Genomic DNA, 20,546 nt, shown 5'->3' with positions numbered 1-20,546 from the left:
CCTGTTATCTGTGAGATGGAAGGCTGGATTTCTGTTTTCTTTAAAAACAGGGTTGAGTAGTTGAAAAGAGCAAGTGGAGTTAGGTATTTGTATCAACTTATGAAGAACAATAAAAAGATGCAGGTGGTCCCTGCCCTCAGATGTTCCATGTTGATTCTTCGACTTTGCGATGGGGTCATGGCCGAAAGCATCCAATGGGAACAGTGGTTCACACTTAGAACTTGCATCTCCCAGCGCTGCCTGGCTTTCTCTCCCACGGCTGATGAACGGCAAAGGCAGTTGGAGATCAGGGTGGGAAGCAAGCCATACTCTGCAGTGTACAGAGCAGCTAAGCTCAGGAGGGAGGTGGACAGGTTAGGGTTGCTGAAAGCCCCGCGCAATCTTCCATTCACAAGTGGTGGTGTATCAGGACAGAAAGCCTCAATCGTAAGTAAGCCAAGAAGTATCTGTGTTCAAATATTTTTCTCTCTGTTGTCTTATCACAGCTAGCATTAAGGTTTTTTTTTCTTTTCAAATTAATCCTTTTATTTGTCTTTAGTTAAAAATGAAAGGCTTAATCTGTTGCAGGATAAGTAACCACAGCCCTCTCGGATTAGTTGGAAACTCATTTGAGTTTCAAAAGGAAACAAAAACCAAATCATGACTCACCCAACTACTTGCTGGGGCCCCTACAGCACACAGAAGGACGGGGACAGATGACTCACCCAAGTACTTGCTGGGGCCATTATACATATACCAGGGGCCTGCAGAGACCCTAGTGCCATTGACTCCTTTCTCCTAAAGGCCAACTGAGGGCTTGTCATGTTGTAACAAAGTAAGAAAGACGGAACTAGGGAAGGTGTCCCTACGATGGAGTCACCAGAGCAGTGACATGAGGGGAATGCAGATCAGGCACACCTATGGGGGAGACGCCCCCAGAGGGCACAGTTCCCTACATCCTACCCAAAGAACAGACCTCCAGCCTTTCTGTCTTCAGCAATGGCTCAGTCTAGGAGCTGGGAATCCTTCTCTGGCCTGGGACACTCTCCCTCTCATCCTACAGACCTCTAGCAGAATGCCGTGACCCAGGGGGACTTTTCTGACCTCCTGGTCATATGTGAACCCTCCAACTTACTTCTATTGCACATGGCACTCTCCTAGTACTAATCACAACTATAATTACATCATTTCTGTGGTTGCCTGCCTCCTATACCATTCATTCAGGTGGAGTTGACACTGGTTGGACTCTGTTTGTTTGTTTGTTTTTTATCCCCAATGCTTCAAAAAGAGCAAAGTCCAATATATGCTGGGGAAGAAACGAAGCACCCCAGGTGCTTCTATGTGTTCTCTCAAGGACAGCCAGGCGCTTCCCTCCTCACTGTTTTGTATATACCACAGATTTCCTTCAAAACAGATGTTAGGAACTATGAAAAATCCACGCAGAAAAACAAAATGAAGGCACAAACTGAGCAGGGTAGAATATGTCTATGTGGAGCCTGAGTTCACATTCTGAAGAGCAAGATTTTGAAACAAAGTGAATGCCACCTAAGATCACACAGGTCAACCACAGAACCAAGCCAGCTCACATGAGTAAGTACTGCCACACAGGAACAGGAAGCAATAGAAAACCCCAAACTCCTCGAGGCCTGTCCATTCGTGCCCTATGGTCTAGCAAATGTAGCCATCTCCAGAGTTCTAACACCAAGTGTGGGTTTCTCAGATGCTCAGTCCGGGCTGCCCCGTTTACAGGTCCAGAGGATGGAAGGGCCTGCACAGGGTGGCACAGCTAGTGAGCAGGGTGGTCTGCGCAACAAACTCCATCCCCATGAGCTCATCCATCCCCTGAAAGCACTGCCTGAGCTGATAAAAGCAAACAGAAGGATGGTGTCATTCCTTCTCCGTAGCTGCCATGGATCCGAGTCCTACAACAAGCTTCCTGTCCCTACTGAGCAACAGAGCCCAGGAATACCGAAGCCCCAGGCTCTGGACAATGGGGAGTCGTCTAAGCAGGCAGCTGGAACTTCTTTATCAAACACTCTGGGTCACCAAAATCACATTTTTAAAAATGCATGATCACCCTTCTGTGCAAGAGCAGAGGGGCAGAAAGAGGCCTGAGCCATGGGATGCAGCCCTGAACACAAAACAGCACATGAATTCCAAGATCTCTGCATTAAACCTGATGCATTTGGAAGTTTAATTTCTATGAGAACCAACACCTCATCCCTTCTCCAAACCAGTCAGTTAACAACTAATGTACTGCTACCATAATACTACTTCTAGCCACCTCTGGTTTAGGCCACCACTGGTCACATGAGACTCTTATAGGGACATCATCCTAACTGGCCTCGTCATGCTCAGGAGTTTCAAGCTAGCAGAGTACACTGTCACCATGGTGTGTCAACACAAAGAGAGAACCTCTCTTCTGACCTGGGGCTCCAAACCTGTGGTTCCCTCAGTTACCACAAGCCCTAGCTCAGCCTGCAGCAGCATGAAGCCTACTAAACACCCTTGACAAATCTACTCAGGGACAACTTACTGACTAACTCTCGTTAGCCCCAGTCAATCAACCAACACATGGCCACCTCAGACACCAAAAAGGGCTGTGCGAGAGAACCCTTTGCTTAAAAGTATGGTCATTGGTTCCATGGGGTTTGAGAGGTTTTGGCTCTTAAGAAAGAAAATATATATCCAGTGAGAATATATATAAGAGTATTTCAAATATTTAAAGAGCTGAACAAAACTACCATTCTAGGATCCTGACCCCACCTGGGGACTGAGATGCAGGGGTGTAAATTTAACCTCACAGTTCATTGCAGTTCCCCTGGGGCTATGTGCTTAAAAAGTTTGTCAAAGTAGTGTCAGATTGGCACATAAACAATTTCGTCATTCTTGAATCTGACCAATTCAAGACAGAAAATACTTCAGGGGAAAAATTTATCTGTCCTGGACATGCACAGGCTTTTTATTTAAATCATGTTAAATTAGGCATTGCAAGCAATCCGGAGATGACTTAGAGTTTACAGAAGGGCATGTGTGGGTTATATGCAAATATTGCCTCAATTTTTTTCCCCAAAGGGTCTTGGGCATTCTCAGATCTTGTTTAAAAAAGCAACACAGACCAATCTGACACTATCACAGCACATAAACACTGAGGGTCTGGAGGCTGGGTATATATAGTAGAGTGACTCCCGGTCTGATACATGTGAGGCTCTGCATTAAACCCCACCACTGCAAGAGGAAAATATGTAAGTTTTAGAGTATACAACTTCAAGTAGCATCACCAAATGACAGACAGATGCTAAGTAGACAGAGCATACAGATACGGGAGACAGAGGGGGAGCAGGACTGGAGAGAGAAAATATACTAGGCTACTTTATACAGTCTGCTTTTTGATTCTTAAGGACTCATGTAATTAGATATAACCTACCTGGATCCAGGGACCTTTCCAATCCATAACATCTGTCACAGCCGCACAACCCTTCCCCATAAGGTAATGAATTTACAGGTTCTGACGCTCTTACACACGACGCTTGCATCCTTCCTTCCTTTTTCTCTCTTACTAACAGACTCCACCCCCTTTGCACTCCTAGCTTCTCTGTCATCTGTTCCTGGCTAAAATGGCCTGTTTTCTAATTCTCTACTTCACCTTTTTCCAGAATGTTACTTAAATGGCTTCCTACTTGTCACACCCTTGTGAGTTTGTGTGACATTCGTCTGCAGGGTTGTGCTGCTCTTTACTACCAGTGAGTAGAGCCCACTACTGAGGAACCTTCTGCTGAGGCACAGACCAGTTCCTTTATCGTCTACTATGTGCTTTGCAGTTCTAGAAAAAACTGCTAGGAATATGAGGCCAGGGGTTTTTGTGCAAACAGAATTTCATTTCTCTTGGTACAAACCCAGGAGCAGAAGGGCTGGCTTGTACTTGAAGAAACTTCTTGATTCCTTCTTGGATGGAATGCATCACTTAGTATCTCCACCAGCAATGTGTCAAAGAGCTCTAGTTCCTCGGCGTCTTTGCCCAGACTTTGTCTTAAACAGTTTTGTTCAGTTTTACTGACTTTGGGGTATTTTAATTGGTACACTGTGTTTCTTTAAGCTTTTTATTTTAAAATAATTCTAGATTGATGTAGAAGTTGCAAAAATTAGACTTCTAGTACATTCTCCCCCTAGCTGCCCCTGTCTTACAAAACCGCAGCACAATGATTAAAAACAGGAATGTGACGTTATACCATACCAGTGACTAAACTGCAGGCCTCTTCAGGTTTCACTATGCACTAGTTTTTCCTCTTTCTGTATACAGGTCTATACTTGAACTTGGACGTACAGACTTACACAACCACACTCACATCAGAACACAAATCTGATGCATTGGAGCATATTCAATACGGAAAATGTTCTTCCCTCAGAGACACTTGGTCAATCAGGATTTTCTTTTGCTCTCAATTTTTACCCTAAAGCAAATTTTAAAAAGCAGTTATTGGGCTGGAGAGATGGCTCAGCAGTTCGGAGCGCTGATTGCGTTTCCAGAGGACTCAGGTTCCATTCCCAGCACCTGCATGATGGCTTGCAATTGTAGATAATTCCAGTCCCAGAGCATCTGGTGCCCCCTTCTGACCTCTGCAGGCACCAGACACAGCGCCTGTACAGGCGTACATAGAGGCAAAACATTCAAATGCATAAAGTCATAAAGGGGGCAAGGAATCATGCAGGGCATTGTGTCTCCTTCACGTCATCCCAACACTCAGAACGCAGAAGCAGGAAGATCAAGCTCAAAGCCAGCCTGGACTACACAGGAAGCTCCAGGCTAGACTTGACTATGAAAGCTTCATTCCTGACCTAAAAAATACTAAACAAACGAGACAGTTATCTCCTCCACAGCTGCTATGTGCCAATTTTCAGGTCCTGTTTATGCAGTCAGAAGACAATGGCCACTGTCTTCAAAGGAACTTCGAGCAGATTGCCACGCACACACAAGGCTGATGTGTACTACCTGTACTACCCGCAGTGACAAGTCGCAAGCATAGTCTGGTTAAGACTGAGAGGAAGGCCCTAGGAAGCAAACCCCATTCTCAGAGTCAGTGCTACAGACCCTCCACAGGAACAGAATAGCCAAGTCCCAGAACTACTAAGTATTAGGCACATAGCCAAAATGCTCTCAAAATAGACAGATCTACCAAAGAACTTGAGGGCTTAAGAGCGTCACTGAAGACCACTCATCTCTTTGGACCAAAGCTTGACTCAGAAGATAAACAGAATCATCTATTCTCCAAGTGATGTTACCTCCGGGATGAAATAATACTTTACAATAACCTTCCCCCACACACCCATCTGCCATTTTCACTACTCGTTCCAGATGCTATTAGAAATGGTGGACACAGTGACGGCACCAGCTTTTAATTAATGTCTACCCTAATCTTCTCTTCTTGTTTGTAGGACCTATACTTATAGGCAGAATTGGTCCTTTATTCTTTTAGTCTATTACTAATCTCTACTGCTATTTGTAGCCACCTCCCTGTTCAATACTAGGAGTCCCAGTTACCTGATACATCTCTTTATCTCCTGGTATCCATACCCCAAGTTCCCAGACACACGGCAGGTGAATCAAAGAATGTTTGGCAAAAGTGACGTGTAGCGATCAGATTGCGTTATTAGCAGCAGGGTTTCAAGGAGGTGGGCTGAGAAGCAGATGGATCTTAACGGCAAAGAATCAATCAAAGATGCGGTATAGACAGTCTAGTTTAAGAAGTGCACCATAAAGCAACTAAATATTAGCAGGGAGATGCCTATGTGTCTGGAGAAGACAAGGACGGGCCCACAGGAGGTGAGGGTTAGAAAACAATTAGATTCCCACACAACTGAGGCTCGCAAGCAGCTAAGCAGCATGGTCGGGGGAAGAACAGATCTGCCCTGCTATTCTAACGGTGGAGAGAAAGCGCAAGCTGTGTCTTATGACTTCATTTCTAAGGGCAACTGCCAAGAACTGTGCTGGCAGAGACGCAGCACTCAAGAGGCATCGAGAATTGGCAACAGCTGTGACGGCAGTGGTCAGGACCTCCTCCAGCAAAGGGGTGGGGCAGTGGGACACTTGCAGAAAGTCTCTTTCCAGAGAGACTAATCTTTCAATTGTCACATCAAACATCCGAATCACCGCCCCGCACCCGCCCCTCCCGCCACACACACCCAGGAGACCTCGAGTACAAGGCTATGGCCTGGATTTGGCAGCCTGTGAGCTTGCCTCTCATCTGCTGAGTCTCCTGAGCCAGCTCTGAGGAAGCTCACAGGCCAAAGGAACTGCTAGGAAACTCAGACATAGCTCTCAGTCCTGCATTACAGTTTGCTTCTACACACAAAGAGCATTTATATTTAATGGCTCAACAATGAAAAAACTCTCAAATCAAAATGATGTTTTATAACCTAAACTTTAAGATGCCTGCAGTCCCACCCATGATTCTAGATGCCACTAAGCCCCAACACAATCGGTCACATGGCTTTTTAGAGGACTGCCCCCCAACAAGCAATGGTTCATTTTGACCGTTGGCCAACCCACAGTATCCAGTCCCCCTGGGGCTGTTGAGATATGTAGCATGAATAATAAAAGCCCAGAGGCAGACACTGAGGTTCAAGCTGAAGATCAGAAAAGCAAAGCAGCTGGCCACTAGCTCTTATCTTTACCTCAGGCTTAAAGGGCTGTCCTCTCCTCACAAATCCTGTACAATGCTGAGTGCACTGTTTTCTACCAAGTCTCAGACTGCAACCCTTCCCTGTCTGAAAACTAAATCTCACATGAGACCCTTTGCTTCTTTTTATACCTCTCAAATCCTAGGATTAAAGGCGTGAGCTCTGATTCACTAACATAAAGCCTAGTATGGTCTTGGACTCATACAGATGCCCCTGCCTCTGCCTCTCAGGTACTGATATGAAAACCATGTGATCCCAAGTACTGTGATCATATTTGTGTGAGCTGTTTCTCTTTTAGGCTGGATCAATTTCATGTAGCTCAGTGTGACCTTGAACTAACAGAGATCCATCTGTCTCTATCTCCCCAGTCCTGAGACTGACTAAATGTGTATATTACCACATCCTGGCTCTATGGCTGTAGCTAGCTTTGCATTTTGATCTTCAGTGGCTTTATTGAATTATAAACAATATATCACAATTCCCCCTTTTTGTCTAATACAGAAAAGGAAAACTACAACTAACATAAGAAAAACTACATACAATAAGTACAATAAAAATATATAATATATAGGCAATAAGTACATCAACAATGTCTAGTCCATTTGCATTTTACAAATTCAGAGAAAATATTCCATTATCTATTCTACCTTGGTGAATTCAAAGTCTTGTACCTAATTTACTTTCTATTCTAATTTACATTATCAAATTATCTTTTAATGTCGCTCAATCTTTTATACTTTACATCTCTTTAGTGAGTTTCTTTTCTGAATCTGGTAAACAAAACTATTGATTATCTAGTCTTCAACTCCCTCAGAGACCCAAGAAGGAAATAATATTAACTGAGTAAGCAGGAAGTTCAAGCAAGTGACTTCCAAAAAATGTGAAAACTGCCAAAACAGCTGGCTACCTGGACAGTCACCCAAGGTTCTTCTACAACATTGGGACATCCATCCTTGGCCTAAAGGCCTAGCATCTCTGACAGACTTTTCTGTGAAGCAGGATATTCTGAAGGACTGTCCCACCTTATCTTGGCAATGTTTAAAATCAATCTCTTTTGTGTCCTGTTGTCCAATTTGGACAACATACTACCAGTAGTCAAGGCAAGGGCACTTTTTTGCCCAGTGGCTACTTTTGCCACAAAAAAGGTAAACTCCATGTGGAGTTTCTTCAATGCCCATCATCTTCTCTGAAGTAGATCGGTGCTGCCAGAAGCAGACATGTCTCATTGCCATAAAAAAAGAACCTATGTTATTAAAATATCTTAAATGCTATGTTCTGTGAAGTGTTTGATGATGACCTGTCTAGAATATATGTTTGACCTTAAAAACATACCTAATGTGACTATAAATTGGATTGTAATAGGTGACTAATTACTAACCTGCATTTCCTTATTATCCTGTATAGTTGGCAATAATAACATTCAAGGACTAGAAATTTGCATTACAAGCCGGGCGGTGGTGGCGCACACCTTTAATCCCAGCACTCGGGAGGCAGAGGCAGGTGGATCTCTGTGAGTTCGAGGCTGGGCTGGACCGATAGCCTCCAAAACAATACAGAGAAACCCTGTCTCGAAAACCCCCCCCCAAAAAAAAGAAATTTGCATTACATTGTTCAATGAGCTGTATAGGTACAAAACCTTGAACAAGATTAGAAATGTATGCATACTATGTCTTAACAAAATTAATCTCAAATTTGTAACAACATATAAAGTTTGTATATAAGATACAGAAGTCCAATGTAAAATATTTTAAACTAGCAGTTGCTTTTTAGAAGTATATTCAATAATGTACCTTTTTATCTTATATATATCCTCCCTTTTTTCTTTTCAGAGTAGCTTTGATAATCTACCCTTTTATCCTATCATATCTGTATCCCCCTTTTCTGTCTTTTCTAAACAAGAACTCTAAATCTAATTCCTTTGTTCAACTTTCTTCCTGACTGTAACCAACAATATTTTGTACCCAATTCTGCTAAACAATGACAAATGTCCATAACCCAATGAAAGACCAAAACCACCCACCCAACCTCTTGGGAATGGGGGCATCATGTTTTTTAAAGTTACTTCCTGCTGTCTGGGGTGATAGCATCTTTGGTGTTAACTGTCAAGCTGTATGTCTTCTGTCCAGTCACTGCATAAAGGGAAAGTACAGGGCTTATTTCAAGTCCTGGCTAGAGTAGTCTGTGAGGCTGGATCACCTGAGCTAACCACCTTGAAACTGTTTCAAGCAGAGTCTGTAAGGCTGGATCATCTCTGCTGATCACCTTGAAATTGTTCTGAGCAGTTTGTAGTCCAAAGCTGATCTTTAGATGGTGTTATTTAGCTTAATAGTGTTACCATAGTCCTGGTGGAATTGTCATTGTGGGATTCCATTTTTTTTGTTTGTTTGTTCTGTTTTGTTTTTTGAGTCAGGGTTTCTCTGTGTTAGCAACCCTAGCTGTTCTGAAACTCACTGTGTAGACCAGGCTGGTCTCAAACTCACTGAGATCTGTCTGTTTCTGTCTCCCAAGTCCTGGGATAAAATGTGTGTATTACCACTGCCTGGCGCTATGCATTTTGATCTCTAGTGGCTTAATTAAATCATAAACAATATATCACCACAGAGATAATATCAAAGATGCTACCCCAGGGAACCTCCAGGCAATGACCTAAAACATATACAAAAACACAACAGGAACACCCCCATCAGAGTCTTATGACTACATTTGTTAATACACGCTGCCATTGTTGTCCTGTTCACTAAAAACATGGAGCTCCTCAGAGGGAAGCCCACAGTCACACAATGTCAAGTGTCACCGATTGCTTGCTTCTTCTCTCTCTCTTATTACTAAGGCTTAACTGGAAAATTAAATGCACATTTATCAGTTGATGAAATCTTTACTAAAGTTTTACAATGAGCTCAAATCAAGCCACTTAAACACAAACTGACTACTATCTAAACACCTTTCAAAGTAGAAGGCACTTTAGCACAGAAACTGGAACTGGATGATTCTTAACTTGCAGGATGCTGCTAGGGAGTGGCAGAGACCACTTCAGATGACCCCAGTAGAAAGCTCACACCTCATGTATTTTCAAATCCACAAAGAATAACTATGAATCAAAGCTGAGTCTTAAAACTCATTTCAACTTTCCTCTTCCCAGGGAAAGGAAGCTTATTGTTAGCTTCAAAAGGACCAAATGAGTTATCAAAAGCTGCCTGTAAGCAACAGACAAAAGATATTTTGTATGGTTCATCTACAAATGCCAAAAATGCACTCCCTTGCAATTATGCCTCTGCCTCCATGCTATTGTGTATTATTTTAGCTATTTCCAAATGATGCAGTCTAAGCAAACATGATCAGTTTTCCTAGCTCACACTGGAACAAGAAGGGAGACTCACATCTTGGTGACTGTCTATTGCTATGGTTATGATTATATTTAGTTATATTATATTTGGTTATGATTATATTTGGAGATGGTGCGTTTGTGAAGTCATCAGGATTCGAGGAGACCATGATGGTGTTATTCCCATGAAGGCACTGGTGGGCACGTTACCACACTCACTGTCTCACTATGTGAGGTACTCACTCCTCTGTGTTATGATGCAGCAAGAAGCCCCTCACTAGATGCTGGTCCATGCATTTAGAGTTCTTAGGCTCCACATCTGTGAGCCCAACTCACTTATATTCATTATAAACTATGTGGACTCAAATATTTGTTCTAACAACAAAATCAGATAAACTCATCTACCTATATTTGCTTCAAAAGGAGTCTCCTCCAATCCCTTAATAATCACTCTTCCTTAAGAACCAAGCTCCAGTCTTCTAACTGGTGCTCAGAATAAGAAATACAGTTCCCACTCATGCAGGAAGGTTTATAGCAATGAGACTATGCACTAGTCCCATGGTTCTGTGGATCCCTGTGTTCCCAAAACCCTACTATCTAGTCTACATGGCTCAAACTACTTCACAGTAAGCAATTCTTAAGGCTTCTCTTCAGTGCTCATTCTTGCATATAAGCATGGCGTTTGCAGAGGAGGCATGACACAGAATACTGCCACAGACTAACAGTAGAGCAAATAGGAAAAACCAGCCAGAATCTAACTAACCTGACAAAAGCATTTACAAAAATACAAACAGCTCTAGTCTCACTAACTGATGGATGGTATTTCAAGAAAATTGATTTATGTAGTTTATGGTCCTGTACCTGGTTAACACACACAAGTCCCTGGACTTGGTCAACAACAGCTTTAAAAAAAAAGTTCACCTACAATGGCTTTGTTACTTTTAAATGAATTCATCAGTTTCCAACTGCTGCGGTAGCAAATGACTACAAATTTGATGCCTTTAAAGCAATGCATACATATCATCTCATTCTGGAGGTCAAGTTCATGATACATCTTACAATATGTTGCAAGGTTGGGCTCCTCTCAGAAGTGCTGAAGGATAATATATCCAGAGCAGGATTCCTTGGCTGTGCTGTACTTTAATGGCCGCTTCAATCTCATGTCTCCTTCTCTGATACTGGCCACCCTGTCTCACTCTTAGAAGGAATGAATTTCACATGAGGTCCTGTGATGATGCTATTTGGACCCAGTTCTACTTAACCCTTGTTTAGATACATGGCTAGATGATTTAGAACCCTCTTCCCATCTGGAGATCCTTAACTTCATTATAGCTGCAGTATCTTCTGCTACATGAACATATATGCCCGGGTTCCAGGGGTGAGAAGATGGACAAACTTGGGCGCCATTATTCTGCTTTTGTGACAAGCTGAGTATAACTCATGTTAATGAAGCTCTTTGGAGTAACTTTTAAGATTATGAAGTGTGTGGGGAGACAGCTCAGTTAAATGCTTGCTTGGCAAGTCTGAGCACTTGAGCTTGGTCCCTGAGAATCCATGAAGAAGGCCTGAAATCACAGAACTGGAAAAGAGACAGTGAGATCCCTGGAGCTCACTGGCCTTCCAGTCTAACTCAGTCAGGGAACTGCCAGTCTTATGAGAAATTCTGTTCTCAAAAGGACAGGGCAAAAGCAATTGAGGAAGTCACCAAATGTCAACCTCTGGCCTCTACATACACACACATGTGCACACATGTTGTGGAATATGACAGTAACTGTGTAAAGGTGTGTTTCGTGAGTTTATGCTGCATTTGTTTACATGTAAAGATGTGTTACCTTTGTTTCTCCTCATCTGCCTAAGACACCCAATTGGTCTAATAAGAAACTGAACAGCCAATAGGTAGGCAGTAGGAGGATAAGCAGGGCTGGTGGGCAGAGAGAATAAATAGGAGGAGGAAATCTAAACTCAAGAGGAGAGAACAAGGGAGAAAGAGAGGGAGATGCCTGGGAACAGCCAGACAAGCAGATGTACATGGAATAGGACTACAGAATGAAAGAAAGGTAAAAAGCCCCAAGGAAAAATGGACATGAAAGAATCAAGTTCACTTAAGTTATAAGAGCTAGTGGGATAAGCTTAATATAGGGCCAAACATTCATAACTGATATGAAGTCTGTGTGTCATGATTTGGGAGCCAGTTGGTGGCCCATGAGAAAGCATGCTACACACACACACACACACACACGCACACACACACACGCACGCACGCACACACACGCACGCACACGAAGGCGGGAGGGAGAGGAAGAAAGAGAGAGAGATTCAAGACTCTTAAGCAGCTACAAAACCAAAACACTTGGGAAGCACTGCTCTGGCAAATGCACAGATCAAAGTAGTTATGAAGTGAGAAAAACATGCTTGAGAAAAAGCTAAGTGGTTAACCAGAACCATACAGGATGAGTACAACTTCAAATGGGACCCAGGTAGTCTGGTTTCCAATAAAGCTGATATGGCTCCCTCTGTACCATGCTTCCAACTTGTCAGCACCTTACTATTGGAGAGGCAAAACAAAAAATAAACAAACTATCGTATGGGCACTTTTAAGGTGAACTAGCAAGCCAGTAACAACTTGTAGTCAAAAGGGTTTGAAGGAATCATACTATACTATACTATACCATACCATACCATATTATATACCCACATTAGATTATACTGGTCTCAGACAGAGAGGTGATAAGACAATGTGTAAATGGTTGGTGGTCCAGAGTCAAGACAAGAGAGATGAGTAACCAATGTTGCCACAGAGGCAAATTACTGAAGCCCTAAGAATCGGAGAGCACACTTAGCAAAGCACTGTCCAGGGTTTAGTGACTGAGCCTGGTCACCAAAAGGAGATTCACAGTCACTAAGACGACAGCAAGCAAGCCCCAGTTTTCAACACCCTAAAAGACATGGACATTTGAAATGCTACATTATTAGGCTGACCAGGTTAGCAGTAAGAAACTAACTGTACTCAGGTGAACCAAGGTAGAAATGGTTTTGCCTAATGTATACATATGAATAACAATATTTTCATCAGACAAGGGATTCACACTAATCACATTCTTCAAAGGAGCATGTTTATCGAAAAAAAAAAAAAGAGGGTGGGGGGGACAGGAGACTCGGAGGCCAGCATCTGCTCTAAATGAACCACCTGGCCCAGGCAAACAGACCCAAAGCAAAGGTGATCGCATTCTTCCCCCACAGCTAAGTAGCATGCACTAGTGACAGGGATCCCAGAAGGCTTGCCAGGGCTCCCTAGAGAACTGTGGCCATGCGGGCAAGCTTCTCCAGTCCTCACTTCCCCCAGCTCCCTGTGTAGAATTATAAGAATGTTCAGTTAACTCATGTACATGTGTATGTGTAAGCATGAGTGTGTGCTGTATGAATATGTGTGCATGTGTGTGTGATATGTGTACTTGTGTGCATGTGTGTGATGTCTATGATGTATATATGTAAGCATATGTGATGTGCGTATGTATGCATGTATATGTGCAAGCATGTGTAACCATTTAGAAAACAAAATCCAGCAGCAATGCCTGAACTGCCAAAACAAAATACAAGACTATGAGGGCACAGACATAAGGAACTACCAATCCAATTGAAATCCACAGGCAGAAAAGCCGCAGAACTTTCTAGCATTTATATTTTTCTTGGGAAAATACCAGGTAATCTTTGGAGAGCCTCCAGTCAGAGCTCAGCATTTCCCAGCAAGATTTTCAGTGCCTGCCTTTCTAAGGTTATGCTGGCATTACAAACGCCACAATGCCATCCTTGTAACCAGCAAAGGATAAAGATCTTGTGGGTTAGAAGCATGCCTTATAGCCCAGTTTCATTCCCAATTATATACACATCTATCAAAACTGTGTACCATCTAAAGAGGTATAGTAGGACTTGTTTTGCAAAAGAACAAACAAAAAAAAGGAGAAGCTTTGAAATCAGCAATTATAGTAGACATGCATTTTTTAAGTACTTCAGAGCAAGCCCAAGGCAACTTAGCATTCTGTAAATGAAAATTTTCATTTTGCCTTCCACACCTAATAGAGACATGCTGAACACTGAGGGTGCTTACAGAGATGACAACAATTCACACTAGTAAGCACTTTCTTTTCTGCACTCTACGGGCAGAGTCACAGTTGAATCTTACATGCCTAGGATTCTAGATAGAAGGTAAAACGTCACTTGAACAGAAAACAGATTGTGTAACACAGTAAGTTGGGGTGAGGAAGCACTGTTTTATTTTGTGTCAATTACTTGGGTACTCCTAAAACAGGAATTGGCATGGGTTAGATTTCTGATGTACAGTAATTTTGGAAAGATACTCCTGGAAACAAAAAGTGGTGCTGGACCTATAGTCTGTAGAAGTTGAGATACCTTGAGATTCCAAGATATAATTATCAAGTGACTTTGTAGGACAGGGTGAGGTAAGACAAAGTCTCACTATATAGCCCAAAAACTCACTATGTAGCACAAGGTGACATAAAATGTGGCAATTCTCATGTCTCAGCTTCCCAAGTGCTGGAACTATAATATGTGACAACATGCTTGGCTGAATTTTTGTTTGTTTTTTATTCATACAGTGTTTTACTGTGCTGCCTGGAATGGGTTGGAACTCAATCCTCCTGCCTCCACCCCCCAGACAGCCAGGATCTCCCGGTGCAGCTAACTTAGACAGCTCGTCATTGTTAACTACAATCTTCTCAGATAAAAACTCCATTTATGTTATTAACAAATAGCAAACTCCATCTGCACATCAGGGAAAAGGAATACAGACTGAGAGAATTTGGTATTATCAAATATAAGGGATGAAATAACAATTTTTTGTTGGTTAAAAATATGAAACATGAAATAAGAAATAACGCAGAAAAACCTCATCAAACATATTCCTACAGACTTGAAGGCAGAAACAGAACTTTTGAAAAAGAAAACAGATCATTAAAAGTAAGATCTCAAAGGAAAATTCAATACAACAGAAGAGAAAAGTATTAAGCTATAAGTTCAGTCTTGAGGAAGTTGACAAAAACAAGCAGAAAAGAGAGCAAATATCAAACAGGCATTATAAAGCTGCTGAGAGGAAAAAGAAGTTCTGACATTCATTTAACCATAGCTGGAGCAGATAATAGAATAAACAGGAGACAGTGCTTAGGATACTAATAACTAGGGTATTTTCAGGACTGATAAATGACAGGAAATCAGCAGATATATGAAATGCACAATTAAAAACAAGGCAAAACAACAGAACTGCACACCAACCAAGATAACCTTGGAGTAAGTGAAGCCGTCCACTAAGGACCAGCACACAAAGACTTCACAGTGTCTTATAACACTGACAAGAAATGCTGTAATGGAACAATGGGCAGTGTGCTTACAAGGCCATCTGGAAGTAATTGTCAGCTGCTGAGAACTGGAAGGGTGAGAATCAGACATTCCAGAAACCAAAACCAGGAGGCTCTCAGCAAAGAGCCTTCTGAAGAGGACGAAGCTGGAAAGATGAAATGGGATGGGAGAGGAAAGGGGGAAGACACGGTAAAGATGTACAGTAAAAAAAAATACTGTCCTAAACTCACATGTCTATTTTTTATGGTGACTCAATTATATAAGTTTTGACAAAAAGCATCTAAGTCTGGAAAGAACATTAGTGGCCCCATGAGTTTTATATTATTCTGGAAAGGAGTGGGAATACCTAAAATGCTGACTGAGCTTTCTAAGCTTCCAAGTGTCCACAGAGCACTTTCAGGACTGTTATTAGAAGAGAAACTCAACACATAAGAGAAAATGGAAACTGAATAAGGATATAAACCAACAGAAACTTCAATCTAAAATAATGGAGATTGGCAAATGGAAAAAAATGTTCAACTATATTCCAATAAGCAAAATAGAAATAAGCTGCATCCACCATGCATGGAAAGAGTGAAAGACACTAATGCAGCTCTCAGGAGATGAGGCAGGAGGATCTCAAGTTCCAGGCAGCCGGGGCTACAGAGCAAGACCATGGCCAGAAAATGAGCCATGGTCAGAAGAGAGGAGGAGAAGGGAAAGATCTAAAATTGTGAGCTCTGTTCTGCAAAGGAGAGATGCAATCCTGTGATTCACCGAGAAGAGCAACTTAGAATATACTATCACACACACACTAGGACAACAACAAAAATACCAAATATTGGAGGGAAGTGAGACCACAGATGAACCACAATAGATTCTAACTGCAGATCTTGTTTGAACAATAAAAGGTGACTCACTATAACTATATACAACAATCTCACAGTACACCCAAGCAAAAAGGGCAAGTTGTAAAAATGTTACATACAATATATCATTCTTATCAAGCCTGAAAATAAGCAAAACTTGGCAATACTGTCTTTATGTATATAGTAATTATCCCAGGCATAGTAGTTATGCTAGATTGGCAACTGACAAAAACACTATTTAGGTCATGCAGCTAATTTTTATATTCTAAGGTGGATACATTTTTCTGAAGATATCTCTTGACCCAAAAAATCTGAACTTTTGCTGGACCTTGCAGTTAGGTTAAAAATATTGTTTGAAATCATTTAAGACTGTATTCTTGGCCTGCTGCCCTACTTTGTTCTTGGCCTGCTGTCCTACTGTGTTCTTGGCCTGCTGTCCTACTGTGTAATTGGCCTATTTACCTTTAATCCACCTTAGAGGAACAAGGTAATGCATTTTGCTATGTCTTAGCTATCCCTTGCAAGCTTTTACAAGCTAAGCTAAGTGCATGGGTTTAATTTTTTTTTTTCCGAGACAGGGTTTCTCTGTATTGTTTTGGAGCCTGTCCTGGAACTCTCTCGGTAGACCAGGCTTGGTCTCGAACTCACATAGATCTGCCTGCCTCTGCTGGGATTAAAGGCATGCCACCACTACCTGGCACATGGCTTTAATCTTAAATCATGTGCTCTCTCATGCCCCTGACCGGGAATAGTGCATGTGTGTATGTGCATGCTATCGCAATCAGTCAAAAAGATGGAAGAGCCTTAAAACCAATCACTACCATAAATGCTAGAAGCAGCATGAGGATTCATCTTGAAAACATCGTTTGTAGTGTTAAATGCTCTCCTGGGCCACTAGGGTCAATAAAGTAACTTCTTCCCCTTGTAAGACTCTGTTAAAGATTTTGTAAAGAATCCCCCACCCTCATGTTCTCTCTGTCATTCAGTAAATTCAGAACAAAGCCCTCTGTAGGGACAGACACACTGGGACACAAGTCACAGGCATCAGGCACAGACCCCCTCAACAGACAGATTACAGGTAGGCGGCGACCAGTCAGAAGGCACATGGAGGGCAGTGGAGGACTGAAATCTGGACTCACACTTGGTCAAATTAAGCCATGGAGAAACTGCTTTGTTTCCATTCCTTAATGTGACATTGACGGGTTTTGGTGCCTTCTGAGTTCTCTTCATGGCATTAACTGGAACGTGCAGTGAAGGTCTTTGTTATACCTCACCGGCCCTGGCCCTGTTTGCAGCAGTGGCATAGACTGGCCAAGTGCCAAGAAGGAAGCTAACTGTAATCTCCTAAGATAAAGACTTCAGCGGGCAGCAAACCTGGACTAAAGGGAACTGCCCTTGGATGACACCCGAGCCTTCCTGGAATCTCCCAAAACCCTGGGGCTTATATGACTCAGGAGGAGGCTACTTCCTGTAGGCAGCCTTTGTCATTCTGCCTAGCCACATTGCTGGCCTCCTCTAATGGAGGAACTGGTCTCTCCAACTTCCTTCCTGACCCTCCACACAATAATAATAATAATAATAATAATAATAATAATAATGGCCTCTCCTTGATGTGGAAAATTAACTATGTAAAGGTGTGTTACATTTGTTTATACTGCATTTGTTTAATTATGAAGAGATGTGTTACTGTTTCACCTTGCCTGACTAAGGCACTAATAAAGGTCTGACTAAGGTCTAATAAAGAGCTAATTGGTCAATAGTTAGGAAGAAAATAAATAGGCAGGGCTGGCAGGCAAAGAGAATGCATAGGAGGAGAAATCTAGGCCCAGAAGAGGGAAGGAAAGGAGAGAACCAGGGAGAAAGAGATGCCTGGGGCCAGCCAACCAGACAGACAGACACAGAAGAAGCAAGAAAAGTAGGACATACAGAAAGAAAGGGTATAAAGCCCTGAGGCAAAAAGTAAAGAGACACTGGTTAATTTATGTTAAAAGAGCCAGCTACAAACAAGCCAGAGCCAGGCTGAGCATTCAACTAAATAAGTCTCCTAGTCACGATTTGGGAGCTAGGTGGTGGCCCAAACAAAGAAAAGGCCAGGTACATTTCCTTGGTTGACTTTTTTCCTTGAGATTTCTCTCACTACCACCAGAGCTGGACACTCAAACTCAAAGCAAAGCAAGAGGAAATACAAGGAGCTTCAGATTCCTGAATCCTTTGAGAATGAGTGAGGTGCAGTTTCACTTACCTGTGCTATCTCTTACACACACACACACACACCCTGCTGTGCTCCAACTGCACTGTGCTCCAAAGGTCACAGCTCCTTCAGCCACCAAAGCTCTGCCTAGAACAAAAAAGGCAGCAAATGACAAAGAAGTCAACCAAAGTGCCCACCACAGAAAGAAACTTCACTTAATCAGGTAAAACTCTTCACCATTAAGAGGAGAAATGACCACCCAAATTAAGGAAACTCTTTAGTGTAGCCTGAGTCATTTTTCATGTACAATCAAAACTCTAGTAGTAAATCAGTGTTGGAAAAAGAATCATTCTCATTTTCAAAGAGCACTGGTAGCATTTCCTCACTAGAACCTCACAATCTTGAGGATACACTATGTCTTGAGAATATCTTAAATGCAGCAGTAGTTGACGTTTCCATTGGTTAGAAAACTTGCTCCCAAACTACTCAGCTAACAAGTATCAAAGAACAAATGAGAGGGCTGGCACACAGCTCAGCCAGCAGAGTGCTTGGCGAGCATGCCAAAGCCTTGGGCTCAATTCCCCCATCCTCTGTGGCTCCTGCATCCCAGCACTTGGGAGGTGGAATAAGTATTGTTTCTTCTTGCATTAGATCTGCTGGTCCTACCTTTTCAGCCAACAGATGCAGAAATGCCTTTGTCTGCAAAGTAACTGAGATACTGTCATAAAACTGTTTACTTAGAAAAGCAATTCTTATAGTAGAAAATCCATACCAAAGCAAATAAACCTGTGTCCTTTTCACAAACACTCCTCTGCCTTGTAAATCCTAATACTCATGTAGCCCTGACCTGGGTTTGCCTACTGGCATTTAACCCATTTCCCTGAACATTTACTTGTTCTCTTCCACACACTCATTGAGCACTTTTGTCTTGAGCCATATGAAGATCAGTTTCATACATCATGGCCCCTTTTCTCTAAAAACTTCAGAAACTATCTCCAAAGAATAGGGATACTCAACCTGGGTACCAGATACTCAACCTGGGTACCACTGACACAGATGCTTTAATCCAGACCATATTCAGTTGCCCTGATAAGGATTTTTTAATGACTTCTTCCAATTAAGGATGCAGCCCAGGGTTAGATAAAGCATTTCACTCCTATTTCTCTTTAACCTGAAACACACACAGTAGCCCTCTGTCGTCACAACACTCAGAGAAGAATGAGGCTCCTCCCTTTTAAATTGATGGAACATTTCCATTTTGGCTTATCTGACCTTTCCTCAGGTAATTTGCATGAATCAGAATAGCTTGTTTGCTTAGCCAGAAAATCCCTAAGTGAGAAACTCTGAATATCACATCTGAAGGTACCAGGTCTATTCTGATCCCAAAGTAGTACCACTTCATTCAATAAAAAGAAATCACGGCATTTCTCCTTGCAACTAATGCTTCCTCTAGGAAGAAACATTTTAAGATCATCCAAATATCTTGTCCCACCTCAATGCTCCCCCCTAAGTAATCTCAGCACCTGGAAAACTGAGGCAGAAGGATCCTTAGTTCAAGGCCAGCCAGAGATCTGCCTAAGACAAAGAAAAAGAAGAGAGAAAGAGGGAAGAAGGGAAAGAGGAGGAGAGAGAGAGAGAGGAAGAAAATTCCTCAGGTGTCCTGATGTCTTCTGGTTACAAACTTTATATAATGACAGCTGCAGCACACAGACCCCAACATTCTTTCCACATTACTATTTACTCATTATCATCGTTCTACATCATTTTTTCACCTAGTGAAGCAGCTAGGGTTACTACAAACACACGGAGTCATGCTTTTCTTATGACATATTCCCACTTCATTCCTGTACTTCACATTGGTACTCAGACTTAGCCAATGAGAGCCCTTTCCAGCTGCCTACTATGTATTTATTTTTCCTTATTTTTATTTCTTCACTTTCTCACATTAAAAGATGTTTGTGACTTAATCTTAATCTGTCCCATCTTTGTTCTAGATGAAGTCATTTCTCCAAAGAGTCCTGGGGTCTTTTCAGAACAGAATACTAGAGATCAAGATTCATAAGGACTGGTTTACAGTCAGTCTGTTTCACCTGGTTCATCTTCATTCTAAATATGAGCCACAGCTTCCTTTCTGTCATAAAGCAGACAATTTGAGGGA

General features: G+C 42.1%; 1 protein-coding gene across 10 annotated transcripts in view; it reads right to left on the bottom strand.

Moving 5' to 3' along the window:
- The window catches only part of Sgms1 (sphingomyelin synthase 1), a 242,644-nt gene that overhangs the window by 129,379 nt on the left and 92,719 nt on the right, over window positions 1-20,546 (bottom strand). For 9 of the 10 annotated variants that reach the window (XM_040745509.1, XM_040745527.1, XM_040745537.1 and 6 more), the window contains exon 3: window positions 18,440-18,535. The exons of the other annotated variant lie outside the window; for it this stretch is intronic. The gene's annotated coding sequence lies outside the window, so the exon portion shown is untranslated. The remainder of the gene's footprint in view (window positions 1-18,439; window positions 18,536-20,546) is intronic. 10 annotated transcript variants of the gene reach the window in all.

This window comes from Mesocricetus auratus, unplaced genomic scaffold, assembly GCF_017639785.1.
Source record: "Mesocricetus auratus isolate SY011 unplaced genomic scaffold, BCM_Maur_2.0 Super-Scaffold_4256, whole genome shotgun sequence".
NCBI lineage: Eukaryota > Metazoa > Chordata > Mammalia > Rodentia > Cricetidae > Mesocricetus > Mesocricetus auratus.
This window is presented reverse-complemented; position numbering and strand designations above follow the sequence as displayed.